At 50.7% G+C, this 7,681-nt stretch overlaps 1 protein-coding gene across 1 annotated transcript in view; it reads right to left on the bottom strand.

Annotated features, from left to right (window-relative positions):
* The window catches only part of CDK13 (cyclin dependent kinase 13), a 105,863-nt gene that overhangs the window by 84,252 nt on the left and 13,930 nt on the right, over positions 1–7,681 (bottom strand). The window lies entirely within an intron of this gene.

The raw sequence follows: 7,681 nt of genomic DNA, 5'->3' as shown, positions 1-7,681 counted from the left end.
TGCGTGACTGACACACGCACGCAGCGAACGCCACTACGCATGCGGGCGGGCCGGCGGCTGCGGGGGGTGGGGGAGGGCGACGGCGGCCGAGAAGGGCGAGCGGGGGGCGGTGGCGGGCGAGTGCCTCTCCGGCCCGAGTCCTCTGTCGTCCCTGCCGGAGCCGGGAACGGGCCGAGACCACGCGAGACTTCCACCCCCCTCCCACCCGGAATGTCATGAGCGGAAACCCCACTGCGACACTTCCGGCGGGAAAGGGCAGCCAGTGGGGAGGGGGAAGTGGGCAGTCGCTTCCGGCTTCAGAGAGGAAAGGGCAATGACGTACTTCCTGTTAACGGTGCGGGAGGGGTTGCTGAGAGTCGGGGCGCTGCAGGGAGAAAGGGGCGGGGTGAGAGAGGCCCCGCCCTTTTCCCTGGCTTCTGAGACAGCACCAACCCCGCGCAGCGTGCCCACGGCGCCCAGCCCCTGCGGCAGGGGCATCCCAGCCCCCCACCGTCCCGTTGTCAGAAAAGGCTCGTACCCTGTTCTCCGGCGCTCCTCAGCAGAGGGACAAAGCCTCCGCCAGGGGATCAAATGCCGCCCCGACTTGCAACTACAACCTCCAGGTCTAAGCCCCAGTAGCAGCACTGGCACACTCCAGTCACCATCCCCAGCCCTGGCTACAGCCAATACCCCTGCCTTAGAGAGAGGCATAAAAACAAAACAAACAACACCCCCAAAAGCTTGCTAAGAAGACCTTTCCAACTATTTGGATTAGTCTAATAAAAGGTATCAGATTTACCCCACAGAAAAAAATCCCTGGCACTTAGCAGCTGGGGGAGGAAAATTCCCCCCCTGAGGAGCCAGCAACACCTAGAAGCACAGGAAATACATGTAGCAGAACTTCTAACTACACCTAGATCAGGGGTTTTCAACCTTTTGGGGTCAGTGTACCTCCCACAGGCAGTAGAAAAGGCAGGCGTCCCCTAGCAGCCAGATGGGGGTGGGGTCTTCCCAGAGGCCCATCAGCCATGGGGAGGTGGGTGGGAAAGTGTGCCAGCAGCAGTGCGGTGGCAGCACCCACTGCAGAGTACCCACTAAGGCCATTTCAACTACCCCCAGCGGTTTGCCCAGCCCTGCTTGAAAACCTCTGACCTCCATCATCTGCAGCGGATTTGCACGGGATAGTCTGGTTAGGGATGATTACAAAGAAGATGGAGCTAGGGCTAGGCTGGTCTCAGTAGGGGCAGCTGGCAGGAACAAATAATCTCAAGGTGCAGCAGGGGAAGTTTAGCTGCAGCAGTTCCTGAACTCTGACAGATTGCTCACCCATCAATTTAAAATGATACAACCTTAATTACTACCAGTTCAGCCTTAAGTACCACCAGGAAATTTTTGTCATATAAAGTAATTATAATAAATCTGTTAATGTGCACCACTTACAGGTTGTCTGCATACCACTGGTGGTACACGTACCACTGACTGGGAACCGCTGGGTTAGATATATTGGGAAAAAAATTCTCACTAGGAGGGTGGTGAAGCACTGGAACAGGTTACCCACAGAGGTTTCGGAATCTCCATTCTTAGAGGTTTTTAAGACCCAGGTAGACAAAGCCTTGCCTGGGATGAGATAGTTAGGGCTACTCCTGCTTTAAGCAGGGGTTAGACTAGATGACCTCCGGAGTTCCCTTCCCATTCTTATTTTCTGTGGTTCTATGACCTTGACTCAGACATGAGGTTGGACTAGATAACCTCTGGACATCCCTTCCAGTCCTACATCTCTATGAGTATGATTTGCATGCTGAAGACAAGGCCTCAAATCCCTAACCTTTGCTGCCCTTGGTTTTTTGTTCTTTTTGTTTGGTTGGTTGGGGTTTTTTAATCTTGAAGTATCTGATGCTTTGTTTCAATCTCCAACTCCCCCATTCTAATCAGTCCCTAAGCATCTGAACCTTTTTTCTTTTCTGAGTCAGAGTCACTCTTGAACCTTTTCCACACACAAACAGGAAAAGCGTAAGCATATGTGAGCAAATGAGTAGAATTAGTTATTTTTAAAATTCATGTTTTTTAACCCAACCTCATGATGTTTCAGTACTTCATCTTGACCATACTGACTTCACTCCTGAAATATGCTCTGAATACATTAATGGCACAACCAGGTTTAACTTGAAAGCAGTGAAGGGGGGTGGGGGCTGTAAAGCTGTGATCACATTGGGACTTGAGTCACATGATGGGGGTGGGGAGGCAGTAAACACATTTTGGTCAAGGAAATGGATCTATTACTTCCCTATTGCGCTTACTGGCTGAAACAGCTAAGGCTGCTAAAAACTTTCCCCCTCCCCCGCCACACCACCTCTAATACCCAAATTTGTTAAATACAAAAAAGAAAACAGCAACATAAAGCTCCTAATGGACACTCATAGCAAGATGTACTAAGCTGCTGTTGCATACATACAACATAACATGCAACTGAAAACGTTAACATAAAAAGGAGTCATGGAAAGCTTTTATAAAATGTCCAGAAATAGAGACTGGAATACAAAAAAGTAATTTTTCCACAAGTTTTCTACCTACTTCTTAGACGGAGTGTGTTTTGCTTGTTTGCAGCATCTTCCATTGTAGAAGAAACCAATAAGGGGGAAGAGAAAGATCAGCAAATTTAGTCCTTTTACAGTGCAAGTCATTAGACCAAATAATATCTGAAATTAAAAAGTAATTAAAAGGAGCAGTTAAGAACCAAGTTCCAATTGATCATATATTATAAATTCCACAAGATATAAATTTATAGGGGAAAAAAGTTTTAGAAGAGGTCATCTAATAATCCAACTCCAATTTTAGACAGCAGTGCTGCACTTAACAGGTTTTCATAGAGGTAGAATATTGGTAAAGAATAAGAAATCATTATAGAACTTGGAGATGGACAACAGAAATAAAGCCTATAAAACTAAAAGTCGTCATATGGTAAAGATACTCCAGATGCAAGCCCCAAACGTATCTTGTAGGCCTCTGAAGGCCTCAAGATGTCAAGAAACAGCAAGAGTTTGCTTCATAATAAGCATTACTTATCATTTGATATTTTCTCTATTATTATCAGTTACAGCAGTTTAGATGGCACTGAGTTTGCAATTTTAGTCCAAGAAGTCAAGGTATAGTTTAAGAATACAGTCTACTAATGATGACTTCAGATTTCACAGAATTGGAGATTAAAGAAAGCTGCATTACTATTTATTTCCAAGCTCCACCCCAAAAAATTTAAAATAGAAAAAGCATTTTAGTCCACCATTCTGCAAGTTATTTCTCTTCAAAGAATGGGACAAAATTGAATGATTCATACTACACAGAGCAAATTTATTGAGATTAACTTTTTTCCTTCGGAGTGTTAGTCTTCATGATTGCCCTTTATCATAAGGAAAGTTGCTAAAAACTTGGTAAACACACTTCTAATCTAGTTTTTAAGTTTCTCAGGAACTCGATTAATAATGAAATGAGAAGTATTTAAACTGACAGAAGAAAACACTTGTGTGTTTTCAAGTTTCACTAAGAGAAGAGTTGCTTTACAGGATAATAAATGGCCATTTCAAAATATTAAAAGCTTGATTAAATAAAAGATATACAGTACCCTTATGAGGTGATACCAAGGAACGAACACCATAACCAAATTTCAGTACAAACAAAAAATGAACTTTCCTTCTCTGACAAAAAGGAGATGGGGCATCTTTGGCTGGTGTTTCCTTACCAAACCTTTGCAGCAGCACTGTTTCCTCAGAACCCTCTCTTCTCACTCCCTTTCCTATGGAAAGCTCTCTTCACCAAGGCGAGGGACAGACATTCAAAAAGCCAGAGCCTGAATTGATTCGATCTTTGCATGTTAGTCTAACCTGCTTAGAGCTAACCAGTTTGCAACTGGCCAGACATTCCCTCTGGACTGAGGAAATGCAGGCACATGCCTGCAGTTGTTCAGGCCAGGAGCTGTGGGGCACTAGAGCACGCCCTCAGCTACAGGGAAGCTGTGCTGGGGGGCATTGCCAGCCCTGGCAGTAGCCTGGAGTGAACTGACCAGGGAGAGAGTTTAATTCCCCCCTTCCCTGTCCCATGGACCTGAGTTGGGGTCCCCACTCCTTGTTGCAGTGGCATGGCCCCCTGCGGGAGGCAGAGGGGGCAGGGAGAGGCATTATTCCCCCCTCTACCCCATCTGCCCTCAGGGGACCACAAGGCGGGTCTGTCAGCCCTGACAGCCGCCACCGCCACCTGCTCCCTGCATGGGTTAAGTGGTGAGATAAGCGTCCTCCTGTCCCCTCTGCCAGATGCTGGAGGGAGTGGGGAATAACTCCCCTCCCTGCCCATCCACCCCCTGCTTAATGGGCTGTGCTGGGCTCTGTTTGCACCCCTGCCCTACCACTGGAGTGGCGAGGGGGGGAAAATCAAGCATGATGGGGGTAGCAGCCCCTGTCCTGGTGTCTGAGAAGTGCATCTTCTTCCTGGCAGGGGCGCTGCACTCCTTGGACACCAAGATAGGGGCCGCTGCCTGCATCAGGGGCCCTGCTGCCTTGCTGCTCCAGCAGCAGCATGGAGGCATGAACAGACCCCAGTCAACATGGCCCCTTAGGCGGGTAGGCAGGGAGGGGGTAATTCCCCCTCCCTCCGGAATCTGGCGGAGGGGGCAGGAGGGGGTTATCCCACTGCTTACCCCATGCAGGGAGTGAGTGGCAGCAGCAGTCAGGGTGGGCAGACCCTGGTACAAGGACAGAGGGAACGAAGGTGGGGAATAATGCCCCCTCCGTGCCCCCCCCACCTAAGAGGGCCATGCCAGCTAGCCTCTGGCCACACCCCCAGCCCTGCTGCTGCAGCAGGAAGTGGGGAGCACCCAGCAGACCCCAGGTAGGGTCTGTGGGACAGGAAGCAGGGAATTCAACCCCCTCCCTGACCAGTTCACTCCAGGCTACTGCCAGGGCTGGCCATGGCCTCCCACTGGAGCAGCCACTGGAGAAATGCAGGTGGGACAGAGGAGGGAAAGGTGGGGAATAAACCTCTTCTCTGCTCCCTCCCAGGGCCAGTGTCTGGCCCAGCCCCCACCCCAGCCTGTCACTGCTCCAGCTGTGGAGCAGAGGGGCCAGGTAAGAGAGTATGCTGGGGTGTTAATTTAAACTAGGAAGGGGTCTGGGACAGAAGTTGCATTAACTGGTTTGAGCTCAGTCAGTTAAGTCTGATACTACATTCAACCAGGTTTGTCTCAAACTGGTTTTGGCCATTTTGAAACTGGTTTATGTGCACAGAACTTGACTAGGGACAGGCATTACACATAAACTGGTTTAAGTGATCAGAAACTGGTTTAAGCCTGTAACAGAACAGATGTTCAGTGCACATAAATCAATTTGAAAATGGCTGAAACCTGTTTGAGATAAACCTGGTTGAATGTAGTATCAGGCTTAACTGATTTGGCTCAAACCAGTTTATGCAATGTCCGTCCCAGACCCCTTGCTCATTTAAAGATGAACCAGACACCCCCAGCATCCCAGCATGCTCTCTGAGCTGGGCAGGGCACTGCTCCACAGCAGGGCTGCCCCCTCCCCTCTACATCTTCTCACCTGTGTGCCAGCCTTGCAAAGATTAGGGCTAGATTAGGGTGACCACCCATCCCTAACTGGCAGGACAGCCCTGGAATGGAAACATCAGGTCTCAGTCCCAGGCTGCATGACTCTGGCACAGCACTTATCCCAGATTTGCAGTATAGTATATGCAAGGATCCGGGTTTTCCATTCACTGCTGGAAACAGTGGGTTCCCCCTTGCAGGTGGGCAGCATTCCAGCCTGCAAGGAGTTGCCTAGAGCTGGACACAGGGGGAACCACATGCATGTGCGTACCTGCACATGTGCATGTGGCCAGGAGTACAGCCAGGCAGCGTAGACAGCAACTCCCTGCAGGGAAGTTTATGGGAGGGAGGGGGCATAAGGGAGGCAGAGTGGCAAATTGAGGCCCTCACAGTAAGCAAGTGGGGCAAGGGGTGCTGCTCAACCAGGCAATGCATGGGGCTAGGAGCAAGACAGAGCCATGGGCAGCCCATCGGGGGGGTGTTACTCCCCACTGCTGTGCACACTCCCTGAGGGGGGACGACATGGAGGAGGCACATGCCCCCCCAGATCTGTGCACAGAGTGTGGGTGGATGAGGGCTGCCAGCAGTGGGCTTAGGGTTCCCCACCCTGCTGACCTCTCCACAGGAGCCCTGCACTGGCTGCACCACCATACATGAAGCACCTCCTGCCTGCCCACCAGCATTCCAGGTGGTGGTGGCATGGAGTTGTGCCCCCTACTGCTGCCAGGCAGGCAGGAGGCGCACACAGTGTAAGGCTCCCAGGGGAAAAGCAGCAGGGCAGGAACCTCCCGAGCCTGCAGCGGGCAGCCTGCATCAGTCCCCACTCCACTTGGTTCTGCTCCAGCCATGCCACCGGAGGTGGGGGGGGGAGGCGTGAGTGCAGGGGGTGAAGGGAAGAGGTGGGCATGTGGTGCTCTACAGCTCTCAAAGGAAAAGAAAACTCCTTTACACTATTAACTCCGATCCTGCCAAACCCCCGTGGACCCGCCCCCAATTCCTTCTAATTCCACAAATCACTCCCAAGGCTGGTTTTACTGGAATTCACTAGTCCCAAGGGCCTGATTGAAGGGTAGGGGTGAGGACTGGCAGCTTCGCAGGGTGGAGGGGGTTAGGGTTTGGGAAGGCTGGCAGCTCTGTGGGGGGGAGCTCTCTGTCCCCCCCAGGGTCTATTTTTATCCTCCCAATCCTCCCCAACCCCAAACACCCCCCCCTACAGATCCTGCTTGCCCCTTCCTCTACCATGATTTACTTCTGTCAGCTTCCAGCACTGGCAAACACAGGTAAATATGGCACCAGGAACAGCTTGCAGGGTCACGGGGGGTGAGGGGATGGTTTGGTGGGCTCAGCAGGGGCTGGTTGGTCCAAGGTTGTCTATCTAGGGGTAAGGGGAAAGGCTGGGACACTAAAAATAGCCTGGTGCTGGTGGGGGGATGGGGAGAGGGTAGGAAAAGCACAGCCCTAAGGCTGCACTTGCGATATGTACAGAAGTTCAATTAGATCAGTCTAGCTCAGGGGTTTTCAACCACAGGTACATGGCAGCAGTGCAGAAAAGCCGGTGGCACTTATGGTTGGTTTCCCTGCCGCACAGGGGATCTCCCCCCACCCGCTCGCTGGCTGGCCGCTGGGGGACTCCCCACTTCTCAACTGGCTTCCAGGGGTACCCTGACCAAACAAGGTTGAAAACCCTTGGTCTAGCCATATCCCAACTAACTTAGTGCACCTCCAAGGTATAGTTAAATTAGATTGGGTTAGCCATATTCTGACAGATCTAACCTTCCTGATTAAATAAAAAAGATTGCTATACTCTTACAAGGAGATTCTAAGGAATGAACACTTTCCAAGAACGTCTGTACAGTTCGTAATCAGCTGAACCTAACTAGGGGTCTAAGTGTAAGGTCCGCACATGAGGAAACTAAGTTAAATTGGGTGGTCATTTTTAATGTGGTCTAACCTCCATGAACATCTGTACATACCCTAGGGCTAACTGCTGATCATGCGAGTTGTGGGACATCAGTCATGATTTCCCCAGAGATGGGGTGTACAACTACTGAAGCCAAAACTACCATTTATTCCATAGTCCAGGCAAAGTATATTAATTCTGCCCCCCCCCCCCCC

The sequence above is a fragment of the Gavialis gangeticus genome, unplaced genomic scaffold (assembly GCF_001723915.1).
Source record: "Gavialis gangeticus isolate Ggan-Ray unplaced genomic scaffold, GavGan_comp1, whole genome shotgun sequence".
Lineage (NCBI taxonomy): Eukaryota > Metazoa > Chordata > Crocodylia > Gavialidae > Gavialis > Gavialis gangeticus.
The sequence above is the reverse complement of the archived record's forward strand: the minus strand, read 5'-3'. Positions and strand labels throughout refer to the sequence as shown.